The 20,319-nt window shown below is 45.2% G+C and overlaps 5 non-coding genes across 5 annotated transcripts; 2 read left to right on the top strand and 3 right to left on the bottom strand.

The window, feature by feature from the left end:
• Positions 1 to 1,824: 1,824 nt before the first annotated feature.
• On the bottom strand, positions 1,825 to 1,936 carry LOC125991819 (U5 spliceosomal RNA). The gene has a single exon (XR_007489459.1). It is a non-coding gene; the product is annotated as a U5 spliceosomal RNA (small nuclear RNA).
• A 2,762-nt stretch (positions 1,937 to 4,698) lies between these two features.
• On the top strand, positions 4,699 to 4,780 carry trnas-gcu (transfer RNA serine (anticodon GCU)). Its single transcript has one exon. It is a non-coding gene; the product is annotated as a tRNA-Ser (tRNA).
• Positions 4,781 to 8,881: 4,101 nt separating this feature from the next.
• LOC125991820 (U5 spliceosomal RNA) lies at positions 8,882 to 8,993 on the bottom strand. The gene has a single exon (XR_007489460.1). It is a non-coding gene; the product is annotated as a U5 spliceosomal RNA (small nuclear RNA).
• Positions 8,994 to 16,256: 7,263 nt separating this feature from the next.
• trnak-cuu (transfer RNA lysine (anticodon CUU)) lies at positions 16,257 to 16,329 on the bottom strand. The gene has a single exon. It is a non-coding gene; the product is annotated as a tRNA-Lys (tRNA).
• Positions 16,330 to 17,081: 752 nt separating this feature from the next.
• Positions 17,082 to 17,154, top strand: trnat-agu (transfer RNA threonine (anticodon AGU)). The gene has a single exon. It is a non-coding gene; the product is annotated as a tRNA-Thr (tRNA).
• The last annotated feature ends 3,165 nt before the right edge of the window (positions 17,155 to 20,319 follow it).

The raw sequence follows: 20,319 nt of genomic DNA, 5'->3' as shown, positions 1-20,319 counted from the left end.
TAGGGCGAGTGGCGCAATGGATAAAGCATCATGGCGTATTCAAATAATGTCACCCATTTTTTATTTTTTTTTTCATTTTTGCAAAAGCTTACAAGCCACATATTCCCGTGGGGCTCGTGGAGCAATGGATAACGAACGCATCTGTCTACAGATCAGAAGATTCCAGGACTCCTGGCCAGCTCACATGCCATTTTGTGGTCAACATTAGCTATGTGTAATTTCTGTGAACTATTGGGTTGAAGTAACTCACAGACACTGTCAACCAATAGTCTTTCCAATTTTGTCTCATCTCGAGACTTAGGGATCATCGGATCTGCGTAGTTATTGGATAGTTCCACCAACATTTTAACATCAACATTCTTTCATGGTCTGCTTGAGTGTCGTGGCTGAAGATCCTAGAGAAAAGACCCTAAACATGCAACTGCATGTTGGCCATAATATAGCATTGAGGCGGCTGCAACCCCAGTTTGAATCTGGTTAATAGCCGAATGAACTTGTTGCAGTTATTTTTTATTCACCCTCAACAGTCTTACGTTGGACCATGACAAATTTACATACACGCAAGCTTACAGAAAATGACAACTTCCCGTGGGGCTAGTGGCTCGTTCCTTGCTCTGAACGGACAGCCAAAACGATTCCTAACACTTACTAATCAAGTCCTAACCAATTCCTGTGTGTGTATGGGGGGGGGGGGGCAAAGGAACCAATCAGATGGCCCGAATCCATGCATGGCCGATGACGGCACAGTGATATTTGAGAATTGAAATGAAGTTTATAGGATTTGCAGACAGTGTACAATCATTATTTAAACAAAAGTAGGCAGGCGCATACATTTGGAAACCCCAACAGAAAAATGACATCAATATTTAGTAGTTCCTCCTTTTGCAGAAATAACAGCCTCTGAACCAGTGGTTCTTAACCTGGATTCGGTCAAACTCTAGGGGTTCGGTGAGTCGGTCTCAGGGGTTTAGCAGAGCCACTGCGGAGGTCCGAACACACCTGATTTATAAATTCGTGATAACGCATATCTGAACTGGTCTCGCAAAGGCAACAGCAGAAGTACTACTGATTTGCTGGTATGTCATTTGTCGTGAATTCATGCATTGTGTTGGTTTTATTCTTTCAACAAGGTGGTGTCCATGCACTTCTGCATAAGTTCCGCTCTAGTCTTCTGGCCCAACTCTTTCGTACATATGATGACCATGGAAAGTTCTTTGCGAATGATCAATCTTTGCCTTTCATGTTCATCGGGACTACCCTTTTAATAGGTACCTACACTGTGTATTTGGATAGAGACTGCTGAAAGGGGACACATATATGCCTCGTGAACTACATGCATTACTGCGGGTGAAGAAGAGTGAACAAATAAGTCAGCAGACAAGCTTGCCGATTTATTAGTGCCCAGAAGAGCAGCACTCTGTTCCGTACTGTAACCTGTTAGGTTTGTTCCCGGTTCTTTATCTTTAATGCTCGATATGCTAACAGCAATTACCAAGAGGCAGCCTTCACAGTTTAACTCTTTAATGTATGCCAGAATGATCGATGCACAGCTGTGGAGCCCTTTCTGCCAGATGCGAAAGAAGGTCCCTCTCAGCGCCAAGGTTCCTGCTCTTATACTACTCTGGGCCGCCTTCCTGCAAGGAGGCGACTCTGCCTAATCTGTATGATAACGTGTGACCTTGTAGTCTTAACTGAGAGCAAATTCTACATATGTGCAAAGGGTGTCATAGAGAAGAGAAAGCTAATAAAGCAAGAGAAGGGTTGCAGCGATATAACGGCATAGCTCAAGCTACCCAGCTAAACACATGTGCCAAAGAGGCCTATTCTAACAAACCGTTGGTAAGAATGGCTAGAGATAGACTCTTATTGTTCCTCCCCACGGAAATCTTTAGTAAAAGGCGAACGATTTATTCGATCTGAAGAGAAAAAAGAGTGAGCTGATAATCTGGGTGAAAACGGGCCACCCCACTGCTGGTCTCACCAAATTCACAGGCGGTCTCACACTCAAATTGCAGCAACCATTCCTTCTAATACAAACAATATTATTAATATTGACCCTTTCCAGTTTGCGTACCGTGCCAAGCGGTCCTCTGAGGATGCCATCTGCTCTGCCCTCCACTCGGCCCTCACCCACCTGGAGAGAAAGGACTCATATGTGAGGTTGCTGTTTGTGGACTTCAGCGCTGCCTTCAACACCATTGTGCCGCAGCGACTCATCCGCAAACTCGACGAGCTGGGCCTCAGTACCTCCCTCTGCAACTGGATACTGGACTTTCTCTGTCAGAGGCCTCAGGTGGTGCGTGTTGGCGACAAAATCTCCGCCAACATCACGCTGAGCACGGGGGCCCCCCAGGGCTGCGTGCTCAGTCCATTGCTCTTCACCCTGCTGACGCATGACTGCACTGCGACCTACAGCGACAACCGCATAGTGAAGTTTGCTGACGACACGACTCTGGTGGGTCTCATCACGAATGGCGACGAGACTCGGTACAGGTCGGAAGTTGACCTTCTGACCACGTGGTGCAGGGACAACAACCTCCTGCTGAACGTCAAGAAGACCAAGGAAATCATTGTTGACTTCCGGAAGGGTCACACAACACACCTGCCGCTGATCATTGACGGTGCTGTGGTGGAGAGGGTGAGCTGCACCAAGTTCCTGGGGGTGCACATCAGTGAGGACCTCTCCTGGTCCGCAAACACCTCGTCACTGGCAAAGAAAGCTCAGCGCCGCCTGTACTTCCTGCGGAAGCTCAGGCGTGCATGTGCTCCTCAGGCAGTCCTGTCTACATTCTACCGTGGGACCATTGAGAGCGTCCTCACCAGTTGCATCGCTGTGTGGGGTGGTAACTGCACTGAACAGAACTTGAAGGCCCTGCAGCACATAGTGAATACGGCTGGTAAGATTATTGGTGCTTCGCTCCCCTCCCTGAAAGACATTTACACCTCCCATCTCACCCGCAAGGCAACCTCGATTGCCAGAGATGTGAGTCACCCGGCTCACTCTTTGTTTGACCTTCTGCCCTCTGGGAAGAGGTACAGGAGCCTGCGCTCCCGCACCACCAGACTCGCCAACAGCTTCTTTCTCCAGGCTGTTAGGGCCCTGAACTCGCTACCCCCTTCTGCGTAGCGTGCGGCACTGTTGCGCTATTTTCGGGAATGTCTGCTGTACGCGCACTTGCTCCTTTTTTTTTTTTTTTTTTTTCCTGCTCCTCTTATTTATTTATTTATTGTTGTGTTATTTATTCATTATTTATTCAGCACACTTTTGTTATACTTGTTTACTTGTTTGTCTGTTGTGAGCCATGTCTTGTCACCGTGGGATAGGGGGGAACAAAATTTCGGTTTCTTTGTGTGTCTTTGGCATGTGGAGAAATTGACAATAAAGCTGACTTTGACTTTGACTTTGACTTTGACAATAGACGTTCATAGATTTACTATACTTAGAAGGCCTCAACCTAAATAGAAGGTTTAAACGAACGAGTATTTTGTGTTCATTAATGTCTTTTTTACTTAAAACATTGTTGGCGCACAGGATTGTAGGTACCTGATCGAACACATTCTTTCAAACAGCGATTGGGCGTCTATTTTGAGTATTGAAGGTAAAAACAGTTGTATGTCTTTGTACGTGTACTTTTGATATCAGAGAATGGGAAATGATCCCATCTCTGTGTTTTATTTGAAAACATGTTATTTCATAACGACACAAATCGGGAAAGAAAATACGATCGTAATTTCTCAAATGATTTCTCAAATTTCAGAAGTGCTCTATATCTCTCGTGTCGCAAATAATTGAGGCTTTTGTCGTTGCAGTGGAGGTGAATTTGGAGTGTAATTCACCTCCACTGCGACGGTGGCGTTCGAGATTTGACATTTGAATATAAATCTGTCCGTTACATTCCGATTGGTAGCGAATATGACATGGACCTGAGGACTGCATTTTAGTGATGAACGAATTCTGATTAATATCATAGCCGGTTTGGGCGTGTCCATTCAGGGTCATATTTTGTTTCTACCGCTGCCTCGTGGCAGCCAGGCCTAAAAAAAGATGGGAACACCTGAGGGAGGGAGTTTCGCCAAGATGAATTTGGAAGAACTTTATGAAATAAAGTTGATGTTAAAACATAGGTGGACGTAATGTTCAACAGAAGGCTGTTTGGCAACAGTGAACAACGGACAAATTCAGCAAGGTAATTTACTGACGCCATGACCCAGATTCGTTCCGGTGATGCTACGGCCACAACACTATACGATCATGACCAATATGCAATCGCATACAATAAGTTTAGGGTCTTTTCTTTAGGATCTTCAGCCAAGACACCCATGAAAGAATGTTGATGTTAAAATGTCGGTGGAACTATCCAACTGTGCAGATCCGATGATCCCAAAGATTTGGGGTGAGACAACATTGAAAAAACGTTTTGCTTTGTTTACAGTGTCACTTATTTTGTGGCTTACCTTTTCTTCGTTACACATCTAAAGTATCGTATCATTTTACCTTGCGGCTTATACTACACCGTACATACCATATCACGTCGCCTATTCAACTCATGCATGAGATGCGATGGCTGAAATATTTAGGCGATGGGTTGCTACTCCATTGTGCTCTCCACTCATCATTTCATATCACATCCTCGTCGGTTTCACATTCACATCCAAAGCATCTTGGCACAACATACGTAACATGACTTATCAACACAAGACGAGGTGGCCGAGAGGTTAAGGCGATGGATTGCTAATCCGTTGTGCTCTGCACGCATGGGTTCAAATCCCATCCTCGTCGAAGTCTTCCTTTGAGAGAATATTTGCCACAAACTAAACAGGAAAGAGGGTTCTCACCTGTGTATGTGTTTTGAACTGTCGCTTCTCTGAGAATCTTTGACCACAAACTGAGCAGGCAAAAGGTTTTTCTCACCAGTGTGGGTTCTTGTGTGTCTTTTGAAGTTTCCCATCTCTGAGAATCTTTGGCCACAAACTGAGTAGGGAAAAGGCTTTTCACCTGTGTGTGTTAATTCATGTGTTTCTAAATTTACCTTCTGAGAGAATCTTTGGCCACAAACTGAGCAGGAAAAAGGGTTCTTACCAGTGTGGGTTGTTGTGTGTCTTTTCAAGCTTCCTTTCTCTGAGAATCTTTGGCCACAAGCTGAGCAGGAAACATTTTTTTCACCTGTGTGTGTTCTTCCATGTGTTTTTAAGTTTACCTTCTGGGAGAATCTTTGAAATTCTGCTGGAATGTAATGGGGTCAGCTGGTCTACTATGGGGCTCATTGGTGCAGGGGAATGATTCTCGCCTAGGGTTCTTTGATTGCCCGGGTTAAACTCCCGGACGAGCTCTTCTTTGAAACACTGTTGTCTATCGGGTGGAGTCAAAGTCAAAGTCAAAGTCAAAGTCAAAGTCAGCTTTATTGTCAATTTCTCCACATGCCAAAGACACACAAAGAAACCGAAATTTCGTTCCCCCCTATCCCACGGTGACAAGACATGGCTCACAACAGACAAACAACTAAACAAGTATAACAAAAGCGTGCTGAATAAATAATTAATAAATAACACAACAATAAATAAATAAATAAATAAATAAGAGGAGCAGAAAAAAAAGGAGCAAGTGCGCGTACAGCAGACATTCCCGAAAATAGCGCAACAGTGCCGCACGCTACGCAGAAGGGGGTAGCGAGTTCAGGGCCCTAACAGCCTGGAGAAAGAAGCTGTTGGCGAGTCTGGTGGTGCGGGAGCGCAGGCTCCTGTACCTCTTCCCAGAGGGCAGAAGGTCAAACAAAGAGTGAGCCGGGTGACTCACATCTCTGGCAATCGAGGTTGCCTTGCGGGCGAGATGGGAGGTGTAAATGTCCTTCAGGGAGGGGAGCGAAGCACCAATAGTCTTACCAGCCGTATTCACTATGCGCTGCAGGGCCTTCAAGTTCTGTTCAGTGCAGTTACCACCCCAGACAGCGATGCAACTGGTGAGGACGCTCTCAATGGTGCCATGGTAGAATTGTAGACAGGACTGCCTGAGGAGCACATGCACGCCTGAGCTTCCGCAGGAAGTACAGGCGGCGCTGAGCTTTCTTTGCCAGTGACGAGGTGTTTGCGGACCAGGAGAGGTCCTCACTGATGTGCACCCCCAGGAACTTGGTGCAGCTCACCCTCTCCACCACAGCACCGTCGATGATCAGCGGCAGGTGTGTTGTGTGACCCTTCCGGAAGTCAACAATGATTTCCTTGGTCTTATTGACGTTCAGCAGGAGGTTGTTGTCCCTGCACCACGTGGTCAGAAGGTCAACTTCCGACCTGTACCGAGTCTCGTCGCCTTTCGTGATGAGACCCACCAGAGTCGTGTCGTCAGCAAACTTCACTATGTGGTTGTCGCTGTAGGTCGCAGTGCAGTCATGCGTCAGCAGGGTGAAGAGCAATGGACTGAGCACGCAGCCCTGGGGGGCCCCCGTGCTCAGCGTGATGCTGGCGGAGATTTTGTCGCCAACACGCACCACCTGAGGCCTCTGACAGAGGAAGTCCAGTATCCAGTTGCAGAGGGAGGTACTGAGGCCCAGCTCGTCGAGTTTGCAGATGAGTCGCTGCGGCACAATGGTGTTGAAGGCAGAGCTGAAGTCCACAAACAGCAACCTCACATATGAGTCCTTTCTCATATGACAGGCCAATGTTACACAGAATGTACCATGGTCTGCAAGCTTTCTTTGAGGCTCGTTGGTCTAGGGCAGGGGTGTCAAACTCATTTTTGTCGCGGGCCACATTGTAGTCAAAGTTTCCCTCAATGGGCCATTATGACTGTCAACCCAAATAAATAAACGCCTCATATTATATACAGTATAAGCTACAAAACAAACTGACAAATAATTGCTTTTTCAAATCAGACTCGTGGAAACTTTTCACATATTTCAAAAATAATTTTAAGAAGATTCTTAAAAGTTCCGACAATTTGCAATGTTAGTATGACATAGATTTAATGCACAATTTGTCGTTGCGGGCCACAGAAAATGATACGGTGGGCCATAACTGGCCCCCGGGCCTCGAGTTTGACACCAGTGGTCTAGGGGTATGAATCTTGCTTTGGGTGTGAGAGGTCTGGGGTTTAACTCCCAGATGATCCCTTCGTTAAAACATTGCTGTTGATCAACTAGCCCCATTTCATCTGAGGTGCATGTCACATGGGCTGTCAATTGAAACGAAACGGGTTGTGTTCATTTACCTTGGGTCTCTTGAATCTGTTGTTTCGATTCTCATCACTTGAATCTGCCGTCATGTGTCATCCATTGCGCCACTCACCCTACAAGACTGTATCGACTGTAAACGTGTGTGGAAAACTGTCATTGTCCAAAGGAAGGCTGTATAGCAACAGTGACCAGCAGACAAATTCATCAAAGTAATTTGATTATACCATAACCCGGATTCGAATGGAACACAACCATTAACCACTACACGATCATGGCCTGTATGCAGTAGCGTTAAATAAGTTGCGCATATTGGCCATGATCATATAGTGGTTAGTACTCGGCGTTGTGGCTGCAGCAACCCTGGTTCGAATCAGGGTCATGGCATACTCAAATAACTATGTGGAATTTGTCCCTTGCTCACTATTGCTGAACAGCCATCTTTTGGACAATGACGATTTTCCTCACGTTTGCGGTCGATAGCCTTAACTTGTAGGGCGAATGGCGCAATGGATAAAGCGTGGAGCAATGGATAACGCATCTGTCTACAAATCAAAAGATTCCAGGACTCCTGGCCAGCTCACATACCATTTTGTGGTCAACATTAGCTATGTGTAATTTATGTGAACTTTTGGGTTGAAGTAACTCACAGACACTGTCAAAAAATAGTCTTTCCAATTTTGTCTGATCTCAAGTCTTAGGAATCATCGGATCTGCATAGTTATTGGATAGTTCAACCAACATTTTAACATCGACATTCTTTCATGGTCTGCCTGGGTGTCGTGGCTGAAGTTCCTAGAGAAAAGACCCTAAACATGCAACTGCATATTGGCCATAATATAGCAATGAGGCGGCTGCAACCCCAGTTTGAATCTGGTTAATAGCAGAATAAACTTGTTGCAGTTATTTTTTATTCACCCTAAACAGTCTTACGTTGGACCATGACAAATTTACATACACACAAGCTTACAGAAAATGACAACTTCTCGTGGGGCTAGTGGCTTGTTTCTTGCTCTGAACAGACAGGCAAAACGATTCCTAGCATTTGCTAATCAAGTCCTAACCAATTCCTGTGTGTATGGGGGGGCAAAGGAACCAATCAGATGGCCCGAATCCATGCATGGCGGATGATGGCAGTGATCAACACAGATATTTGAGAAGTGAAATGAAGTTTATAGGATTTGCAGACAGTGTGCAATCATTATTTAAACAAAAGTAGGCAGGTGCATACATTTGGAAACTCCAACAGAAAAATGACAGCAATATTTAGTAGATCCTCCTTTTGCAGAAATAACTGCCTCTAAACCAGTGGTTCTTAACCTGGATTTGGTCAAACTCTAGGGGTTCGGTGAGTCGGTCTCAGGGGTTCAGCAGAGCCTCCACTGCGGAGGTCCGAACACACCAGATTTATAAATTCGTGATAAAGCATATCTGAACTGGTCTCGCAAAGACCGCAGAAGTCACACCGATTTGCTGGTATGTCATTTGTCGTGAATTCATGCATTGTGTTGGTTTTATTCTTTCAGCAAGGTGGTGTTCATGCACTTCTGCATGAGTTCCGCTCTATTCTGGCCCAACTCTTTCGGTGCAGCCGTTGTACATATGATGACCCTGGAAAGTTCTTGGCGAATTATCCATCTTTGCCTTTCATGTTCATCGGGTCTACCATTTTAATAGGTATCTACACTGTGTATTTGGATAGAGACTGCTGAAAGGGGAAGCATATATGCCGTTGGTGAGAATGGGTAGAGATAGACTCTTATTGTTCCTCCCCACGGAAATCTTTAGTAAAAGGCGAAAGATTTATTCCATCTGAAAAGAAAGAGAGATCTGATAATCTGGGTCAAAACGGGCGACGTCACTGCTGGTCTCACCAAATTCACAGGCGGTCTCACACTCAAATTGCAGCAACCAGTCCTTCTAATACAAACAATAGACGTTGATAGATTTACTATACTTACAAGGACTCAACCTAAATAGAAGGTTTAAACTAGTATTTTGTTTTCATTAATGTCTTTTTTACTTTAAACATCTTTGGCGCACAGGATTGTAGGTACCTGATCAAACCTTCTTTCAAACAGCGTCACCTATCGATTGGGCGTCTATTATGAGTATTGAAGGTAAAAACAGTTGTATGTCTTGGTACGTGTACTTTTGGTATGAGAGAATGGGAAATGATCCCATCTCTGTGTTTTATTTGAAAACGTGTGATTTCATAACTTTATTCAAATCGGGAAACAAAATATGATCGTAATTTCTCAAATGATTTCTCAAATTTCAGAAGTGCTCTATATCTCTCGTGTCGCAAATAATTGAGGCTTTTCTCGTTGCTGGCATGGTTTGGAGTGTAATTTACTTCCACTGTGATGGTGGCGTTCGATATTTGACATTTGAATATAAATCTGTCAATTTACTTTAGAAAGTAAATGTTGTTTTCTAGAAATCCATACTGAGATGTATGAGGAACAACAATTGGGCGTATTCTTAAAAAGACAGACCTACAGCCGACAAAAAGGTTTTGATACGTTCATATCATATGACGAGTCAGGAACGTGGTAATTCCATATTATTTTGCATTGACTAATTTGGTTAATACAGTTTAGCAAGCAAATGCACAGTTCCATAGTACAGTTAATAACATGCTCAAAAGCATTCAGTGTGTCACAGCACCGCAGACCTAAACTCCATGTGCGTACGACTGCGTGTGATTTTTGTTTTAATCAGAAAGACCAGGGGAGAGCGCGAACGCAGTCCACGACTGTTGTGTTTATACGGAGTAGAGATGAACGCGAATGCAACTTCTTTATTCTGCAACTTTTTATTTTCTCCCCACTCATGCCATACATAGCAGTACAATGCCCCTGGCGCACCACAGAGCCCCCAACTGTCAACATTATTTGAGACCTCCAATAACAAACTATATAATATTATAGTTTCAACATACGATAATACCACATCTCATATCTGAACTGTTCTTGCAAAGGCAACAGCAGAAGTCACACTGATTTGCTGGTATGTCATCCCCCCCTATATAGAGGGGTTCGGTGAATGTGCACATGAAACTGATGGGGTTCGTTTAACCCGCCCCCCAAAGAGGGGTTTGTTGAATGCACATATGGACCTGATGGGGTTCGGTACCTCCAAAAAGGTTAAGAACCACTGCCTTAGAGGATTATTCTGCCTCTTGTGTAGAAAGGTCTGTTCCTAACTTTTGCCAAGGTCTTTCAGGGCACCCTGATGGCACGAGTGCCTCTTTTGGGTTGTGTCGCTCTTGTATGCATGTCCTGCAGTTCAGTACCATTTTGTTCACTTGCTGGCTGAGTCCCGGCCACCACACAGATTGACGTGCACGTGATTTACATTCCAGGACACCTAAGTGTCCTTCGTGTAATTTGAACAGCACGTCGTTCCTCATTGCGGAAGGTATTACCAGTCGTGTGTCCTTTAGCATCTTTCACTGTTAATGTGGCTCGCTCCGGCCAGTCATTTTTCAGCGCTGGTTCCTGTTTTGCATGTGCTGGCCATCCTTCCATGCACATGGTCATGACACGCGAGCAGACACTGTCGGCTTTCAACTGCTCTTTCAGGTTTTCTGTATATGATGAGCTGACAGGTAGACTCTCAGTGACACAGTCCACAAATATGTTTGTGCTCTCCATCAGCTCCTGGTCATCAGTGGACATGCGTCATTTTACAGGTTGCACGTGAAAGTGTGTCTGCTGTCCAAAGCGACTTTCCTGGTACGTGCACGATGGAGTATGAGTAGCGCATCACCCTCATCCTGAAACCCTGGATTCTCTGTGGCAAAAGATCCAGTGCTTGGGCTCCAAGCAGGATGAGAAGGGGTTTATGGTCGGTCTCCAGGCAAAACTCCTTTCCAATGAGGAAATCCCGAAACCGTTCACAGGCCCATGTGAGGCCCATGTGAGGCCCAGAGCTTCCTTCTCCACCTGTGTGTATCGTTGCTCAGTTGGAGTGAGTGACCGTGATGCGTAAGACACAGGCTTCCATCCTTCCCCTCATTTCTGAAGAATTACGCCCCCCAACCCATACGATGATGCATCAGCAGATACTTTGGTGTCTCTGCCCGGGTCATACATAGCCAGCACCGGAGGAGAGGACAGAGCTTTCTTTAGGTCTTCAAATGCTGCTGCCTGGTCCATGTCCCAGACCCAGCAGTTGTTTTCTTTGAGAAACATATACACATTCAAACCGGTTAAATCCACACACAATCGCAGCTGTCTTTTGTCCTTTTGGGGCACGACCACCATGCCGGCACACCAATCAGTTGGCTCCTTCACCCGACTAATGACGCCCAGAGCTTCCATGCGCTGGAGCTCTCTCTTGACTTCACCCACCAGTGGTAGTGGAATCCTCCTGGGTTTTTTTACTGAATATGGCACGGCACCTGGCTTGACCTTTATGGTGTATGGTTGTTGTAGCTAACCCAGACCGCTGCGCAACTTGGGGTAACTTGCCTTGAAAGTCTCCATGTCTATGCTCTCGACTCGGATAAGCAAGCCAAGAAATGTGCTCTGGTTTTGATCAATATATCAGTGTTTTTTTTCATTTGCCGTTCTCATCCCTGATGTTTAGCTCTGCTTCAAAATGAGGCTTGTCATCTTTCTGTGGCAACTGTGATTTTTTTCTGTGGCTCATCACCTGACACCTACCCACAGTTTGCGGTGTATTTGTCTACCTAGACTCAATATATATATTTGTGTGTGTATATATAAACAGTGATCTCCAAGAACCACCATCATGTGTTTGTTTTTTTTTAACAACGATTACTTCTAGAACATTCCTTGAAAATAATACGTCCTCATCAGTGAGTTGTTTTAGAACAGGCCTGGGGGCTGCCTTTTGCCGATGGGCACAACTGTAGTGAATGCAAACTTCCTGTGTTGCAGAGAAGAACCAGCGGACACACATAGTCATTGCTTTTCTTTTTGTACCTTTAATCAGAAATCTGCTATTGGCTGTAATGAAGATTTGGCACACAAAACGTACCTATATTCCTGGACTTGGACTCTGACTCGGGGACTCGGACTCGGTCGGACTCTGTCATTTTTGCCGGACTCGGACTCAGACTCGGTGCTGATTTTGACCGAGTCCACCGAGTCCGACAATAAAAAAATCACGTTCAATTTTATTTTCATCATGCTGCTCAGAATGCGAGTAGGAATACTGTCCACAGCCCTGCTTACGATCAATGCGGCCACGTTGAGTTGCACTTAGGCTAATGTTTACATTATGTACCAATGTCAAGGACGATTATGTCACCCAGCTTATATCATTGATGTGTTTCGATAGTTGTGGGGTCGTCACTAATTATTTGTGTTTAGATAAATGTCTGAGCTATAATGGTGTAATTAATGATTAAAAAATATTATCTTACATGTCCCGTGTTTCAGAATGGTTATTTAATTGGGCAAGAGTGTTTTCAAGCGTTTTGCCTCATGCCAATGGCACTCAGGGCTAAGGGTGGGCTTCAATGACCATTTTTGTAAAGCCACGCATTTAATACCATGTCAAATAATATATTAGAGTGTAGGTTATGTTCCAATGTATCCACTTCTATCGGTTAAATTGTCAACCGTACATTTATGACTATGCCTCGAGTGATCTACGTTATGAACTAGCACAACTCCGGTGGGGCAGGGAAAATGTTATCGATCCGACGTCCGATTGGAACGTCGCCTCACATTTACGTCCGCCCTCTCAGCAAGGGATCCTATATAAGCCGAACCAGCCAGTGTGAAAGCAGTTGCGTTCGTTCTGATAGATTTTGATCTAAATTAGCCTTGACTAAAGACGAAGCAGTCACATGAATTAACGGAAAAAATTGACAGCCGGACTAGGACCCGGACTCGGACTCGGTGGTCAAGAGGCCGGACTCGGTGCAAAAATCCGACCGAGTCCACAGCCCTGGCTCAAACCTCATTGAATAAAGTACATAAGCAGACAAGTATATTCACATATTAAATAAATAAAAGAAAACATTTTAAACATATAATTATACCTACACACCAAATCAATAAAGAAGACATAACTAAACATTTTTGATAAGTGGTAATGAGAAAGGTTTTTATAACTTTATGATCTGATATATATATTTCTGAGCACTTTGAAATAACAAATGTTTTTTGATATATTGCCTGAATAGCTTAATGACCCTTAAGGAACTATTCAATGCATGCCTGATGATTTTCTAAATCACGGACACTGCCAAAGTCGTCTAAAAATGTTCAGTACTTGATTGTATCTTATGTTTTGACTAATTCTAGACACCAGTTTTCGATTACTACTGAACGTTCTGGACAGAGGGAAATATTTTGCCTAACAAAGAAAAGATATGGTTGAAAGCATGATTAAACTAAGAATATGATGACGTAAGCAAGTACATGGAGATCAAAAGAACAAACAAACAAAAACATGGTAAGTGGTGAGTACAAACTTTGCATGGTCAGGGAACATTAATAAATAGGTAGATGATGTCACAGCCAAAAGCTCACATAATTCCGTACAAAATGACAAAATTGAAAGAATGATGAATGGATGAGGTGGAACAGTATATGTGCAAGAATGTTTACAGGAAGGTCACTTGGAGATAAAACCAGCAGGTGCCAGAGGGAGACAGCCAAGCCAAAGACGATCGTCAAGGCTGAAAGACGGAAAGGACAACAACAGCCCCCACAAATCGAATCTCCCATAATCGCACCCAACCCCACGGAACCAGCTCTCACCGAACCAGCACCCACTCCCATGGAATCAAACTCTCCTGTGAACTTGCCCCACCCCAAAGACTCATCACCCATCAAACTCGGCCCACACTGGCCGACTGAATATAAGCTGACCAAAGAACCTTGAACGTGGCCTTTTCTGAATGGAGACTTTGCGCTCTTGAAAGGCCCAGCGCTGTATTGTACTTTCCTGAAGACAGAGCTTTCTGAACAAGAATTGTGATTGAACTCAACCAACCTGTGTAAGTCTAATTTCTGCTTCAGTGTCTTAGCATTTTCCTAAATCTGAAGAAATCAAACGAGCACACAGTGAGTAAATTGGATAACTGGTGATTGGCAATGACTTTTGCCGTGAGGCGCAGATAGTGCGCTCCCTAAATTGTGGACAAAATCCAACAGGTGCATGAACTCAATCTGTTCTTCAACAGATTTGATTCCGCCTCCCCCCCACCCCTTCACCTCGCTCCGCATCTTTTTCTGCCACCTTCGACACTCCAGCCCCCCCGCCAGCTCACCAACCCCCTCCCCCGGAGTCACTCTTCTGTCTCCTGTCTCCACTCCATCACCCCGGTCTTCCGACATCCCCCTCTTCTTTACAGATCTTCAGGTTCACTTCAGAAAGATCAAAGCAGGGAAGACCCCGGGCCCAGACGACATCTGGCCGAGACTGCTCAGGGATTGTGCGGACCAGCTGAGTGGTGTGGTCAGGTACCTGTTCAACCTAAGCCTAAGCCTGAACAAGGTCCCAGTACTGTGGAAGACCTCCTGCGTGGTCCCTGTACCAAAGGTGCCATGCCCCAAGGAGCCTAACCACTTCAGGCCTATTGCCTTGACTTCCCACCTGATGAAGACTATGAAGAGGATCATCCTGGGTCACCTGCGTTCACTAGTGGGAGCGCAGCTGGACCCCCTGCAGTTTGCTTACCTGCCTGGTGTTGGGGTGGACAATGCATTGATTTATTTACTGCACAGAACACTGCTTCACCTGGAGGACAACAGGAGCACTGGGAAGATCATGTTCTTTGTTTTCTTCAGCGCTTTTAACACCATCCAGCCGTCACTGCTTAGGGTGAAGATGGAGAAGGCGGGTGTGGACCAGTGCCTGACTGCATGGACAACGGACTTCCTCACCGACCGGCCGCAGTTTGTGAGGTTACATCGCAGTGAGTCCGACGTGGTGCACTGCAGCACTGGTGTCCCCCAGGGTAGGGTGCTCCTTTCCTTTTCACCCTGTTCACGTCAGACTTTACCCACGACACCGCACACTGCCACATCCAGAAGTTCTCCGACGACATGGCCATTGTTTGAAATGTCGCAGAGGGGAACGATCTGGAATATAGGTTGGTCATCAAGGACTTTGTCAGCTGGTGTGAGCTCAACCAGCATCAGGTGAACAACACCAGCAAGACGAAGGGGTTGATTGTGAGCTTCGGGAGGACAGCACCCATCTTCACTCCAATGAACATCCAGGGATCGGACAGTGAGGTAGTGGAGAACTACAAATTCCTGGGTGTTCGCCTTAACAACAAACTGGACTGGACTGGACTGATCACACCCATATCCTGTACAAAAAGGGCCAGAGTCGCCTCCATCTGCTGAGGAGACTGAGGTCCTTCGGTGTGTGCAGGGCTCTCCTCCGGACCTTCTATGACTCTATGGTGGCCTCGGCCATCATCTACGCTGTGGTCTGCTGGGGTGGGGGCAGTAGTGACCGGGACAGGGGGGGACTGAATAAGATGCTCAGAAGAGCGAGCTCTGTTCTGGGCTGTCCCCTGGACTCCATTGAGGTTGTGGGTGAGAGGAGGACGTTGATTAAGCTTAAATCCATCATGGACAACACCTCTCACCACCTCCATGAGAGTGTGCGGTTCCTGAGCAGCTCCTTTAGCGGCAGACTTTTTGCACCCTCGGTGTAGGAAGGAACGGTTCCTCAGGTCCTTCATTCCCTCTGCTGTCAGACTTTACAACATGCATGCCGCCTGATAAAATGAATGTGTTTCGTCTCTACTAGCAGCACTTGTGTTTATCCTTGTCTGTTATTTACCCTTTTTTGTAATTCTGGCACTTGTTTTATTCTTGCACTCGTATTATTATTGCACTGATATGCGCTGCTGTGACAAGTGAATTTCCCTGCTGTGGGATGAATAAAGTTCAATCAATCAGTCAAGAGTTGGTTCAGACTGAAGTCAAGTTTTTGATTTCAAAGCATGACACGTTAAATTGACTATGAAAGGGATCGTCTGATCCGAAGTCAGGTGCCTTATCCATTAGGCCACATCGCCACGTGAAATACTCCATGTTTTCAGTGTGGCCTTGATAAGACTGTTTAACGGTTCCCAACAAGCAAGGATGCCCAATGTGGGAACCGAACCCACGGCCCTGAGTTTAAGAGTCTCATGTTCTCCCCACTGAGCTAACCAGGCTTTTCGACCTTGGAATTGTTTCATTTTTTCATTTTTTTTTTGAATGGGTTAGGGGAAATAGAGAAATGTTTTAAGTGTGGCCTCTGAAACACATCTATTGATAAGACTAAAGAATCAAAGGTTCCCGACAAGTGTGGGCTGCCCAATATGGGGATAGAACCCACAACCCTGAGATTAAGACTTGCATGCTCTACCACCTGAGCTAACCAGGCTTCTCCTATTAAGAACTGTTTCATTCTTTCACTTTTTTTAATGGGTTTGGTTCACGAAAACCAGAAGCCACGTTTTAGATCTGGCCTCTGAAACACATTCGTTGATAAGACTAAACATTTAAAGGTTCCCAACAAGTGGCAGCTGTCCAATGTTGTCTCTAGTTGGAAACCCCAGCCCGAGTTGGAAACCCTAATTGGAAACCCTTGCCCCAGTTGGAATTCCTAGTTTGAAACCCTACCCGGAGTTGGAACCCTAGTTGGAAACCCTAGCCCTAGTTGGAAATGCTGGCTCTAGTGTGCAATAGAGAAAGCATTTTTTCTTTTGGTTTTTGTCACTTTGTTGCACTGAAAATGGAGATTGGGGGGGAGTCAGCACAACAAAAAAGAAATCAGAAACCAAAACCTTTCTGACAGTATAGAAAAGAATATTAAATAATACATAGAATAAGGTTTACTGTCTGTGAAGTTGAGTTTAATTGAAATGGCCAGTGGTTGAATCAATTTTACAGTAAAATAGCTTTGTAAAACCAACTATTCATGGCCTCGGTAGCGCAGGCGGTAGCGCGTCAGTCTAGTAAACTGAAAGTCGTGAGTTCAACCCTCACACGGGGCTATGTTTTATTTAGTCCTAACCCTAACTCGAGCCCTTGTTGGAAACCCTAGCCCCAGTTGGAAACCCAACTTTGAGAATGGTCAGACAGAAGTACCTTTTTCTTTTGATGAAGTTCAGTTTGATGGAAATGGCCGGTGGTTGAATCAATTTTACAGTAAAATAGAATTTTAAGACAGGTGCCACAAATTCTCGTTGGCGCAGGCGGTAGCGCGTCAGTGTCGTAATCTGAAAGTCGAGAGTTTGATCCTCACACGGTGCATGATTTATATATATTCCAACCCTAAATCTAGCCCTACCTGTAAACCCTAGTCCTAGTTGGAAATCCTAGCCCTAGCCTAGTTAAGTTTGATCAAAATGGGCGGTGGTTGAATCAATTTTACAGTAAAAAACAATTGCACAAATTGCAAATGCATAGCCTCGTTCGCGGAAGTGGTAGTGTGTCAGTCTCATAATCTGGAGGTCGTAAATTCGACCCTCACACAGGGCACACTTTTATATAGTCCTAACTCTAGCCCGAGTTGGAAACCCTCATCCTCGTTGGAAGCCCCAGTTGGAAACCCTGGCCACAATTTGAAACCTTAGTTGGCTTCCCTAACCCGAGTTGGAAACCCTAGTTTCAGAATGCTCAGACTAAAAGTCACTTTATCTTTCTGTGAAGTTCAGTTTGATTGAAATGGCCGGTGGTTGGATCAATTTTACAGTAAAAAAGAATTGTAAAACTGTAAATGCACAGCCTCATTAATGCAGGTGCTAGCATGCTAGTCTCACAATCTAAAGGTCAAGAGTTCGGTCCTCAGCTGGGGCAGACTTTTTATATACCTAGTCCAAACTAGCCCTAACCCTAACTCTAGCCCTAGTTGGAAACCCTAGTCCTAGTTGGAAACCTTAGTTGAAAACCCTATTTCCAGTAGGGAGCAGGTTGCTCAGACTAAAATAACTTTTTCTTCTTTTAAGGGGTAGGGCAGCAAAGTAAGCAGGGATTGTGAATATCAGCAAGCACAGGTTGCTCAACTGGAGTCAAGAGAAACAAATTAAAAATTGTACATCAGATGAAAAATGTGCCTCTTTCTTTTGGCTTTTGTCACTGACAATTGGGGTCACCACAACAAAGATCAAAACATCACACAAACAGTTTACCTATATTTTCCTCTTTCAATTTGATGATACACTAGACATGAATACCTGTTTAGATTTGAAATCTTATCCATTAGGCCAGATAGCCATACAGGAAATTCTGACAAGTGATAGCAGTGCAATGATTTTTGAGCATATACAGTAAATCTACAGCCTAGATTCAAGTGGAGTTAACTGACTGGATCAGAAGATTAAGGGGTTCAAGTCCCTTCGTTGTCAATTTAATGAATGTCAAGAGGAAAGTAGCCTAGTGGATAATGTGTCTAACATTAAATAATAGTTTTTATTTTGTTTCTGCATTACCCAATACATCTCCTTCACATTGTGACACATTCTCCCATTATCTGTCTGTGTTAGGTAGAGAAAAAGATTTTAAAGGAAAGGTAAGTATTGTTGTGTTGTGTTTTGTTGTATTGTGTGTTGTCATTACCGTATTTTCTGGACTATAAGTCACATTTCTTTTCATAGTTTGGGTGGGGGGGCGACTTATACTGAGGAGCAACTTATACGTGATTTTTTGTCACAAATTTTCAAAATAAAAAAAAAAACGAAAAATGGATAAACGAACCGTGATGTAGCAAGGGATTACTGTAGTTTGAACTGCAAGTGACATCAGCGGCGCGGCGGTTGTTTACTTAAAGGACAAAGGATTCGATCACGGGATGACGAAGATGACGAAGGGCCCCATGTACTACCGGCATCTTTAGTGGCTTTGCTTGTAAGTGACACAGAGGACGAAGAGTTTTTTTTTTTTCCCAATGATCATCACACACACATCTGGGTGTGGTGAGATTTGTCCTCTGCATTCAACCCATCCCCGTGTGATTTTGATCCATCCCCTGGGGGAGAGGGGAGCAGTGAGCAGCAGCGGTGCCGCACTCGGGAATCATTTGGTGATCTAACACCCAATTCCACCCCTTAATGTTGAGTGCCAAGCAGGGAGGCAATGGGTCCCATTTTTATAGGTATGACCCGGCCGGGGTTTGAATCCACAACCTTCCAGTCTCAGGGCGGACACTCTACCACTAGTTTGAAGGATTTAATGATTTGGAGTGACACAGAAGGTTTGAAAAACTATTATATGTTTCACGCACACCCGGTCCTATTCTATGGAGCTCTCTTCCACCTCTGTGGCTGGAAGTGCCACCTCCAGGGATGGAAGTCCACGCTGCCACACGCCTGGAAGTCGATGCCGGTGCTTGGGGCTGTGTGGCGGTGAACTGTTTATGTTATTGTTATTTGATATATTTGTCATTTTCAAAACTTGTTCAGGAAAAAAATATTATTCAGTGGTAATGTTGGACGTTTTCAATAAATACAAATTCATACAGTTTTAGGGTTCTCAGGTTAAAAAAGGCAATGCATGCACGGGGTCCCCCAGGGCTGCGTGCTTAGTCCATTGCTCTTCACCCTGCTGACGCATGACTGCACTGCGACCTACAGCGACAACCGCATAGTGAAGTTTGCTGACGACACGACTCTGGTGGGTCTCATCACGAAGGGCGACGAGACTCGGTACAGGTCGGAAGTTGACCTTCTGACCATGTGGTGCAGGGACAACAACCTCCTGCTGAACGTCAATAAGACCAAGGAAATCGTTGTTGACTTCCGGAAGGGTCACACAACACACCTGCCGCTGATCATCGACGGTGCTGTGGTGGAGTGGGTGAGCTGCACCAAGTTCCTGGGGGTGCACATCAGTGAGGACCTCTCCTGGTCCGCAAACACCTCGTCACTGGCAAAGAAAGCTCAGCGCCGCCTGTACTTCCTGCGGAAGCTCAGGCGTGCATGTGCTCCTCAGGCAGTCCTGTCTACATTCTACCGTGGCACCATTGAGAGCGTCCTCACCAGTTGCATCGCTGTCTGGGGTGGTAACTGCACTGAACAGAACTTGAAGGCCCTGCAGCGCATAGTGAATACGGCTGGTAAGATTATTGGTGCTTCGCTCCCCTCCCTGAAGGACATTTACACCTCCCATCTCGCCCGCAAGGCAACCTCGATTACCAGAGATGTGAGTCACCCGGCTCACTC

This window comes from Syngnathus scovelli, chromosome 21 (assembly GCF_024217435.2).
Source record: "Syngnathus scovelli strain Florida chromosome 21, RoL_Ssco_1.2, whole genome shotgun sequence".
In the NCBI taxonomy this organism is placed as follows: Eukaryota; Metazoa; Chordata; class Actinopteri; order Syngnathiformes; family Syngnathidae; genus Syngnathus; species Syngnathus scovelli.
This window is presented reverse-complemented; position numbering and strand designations above follow the sequence as displayed.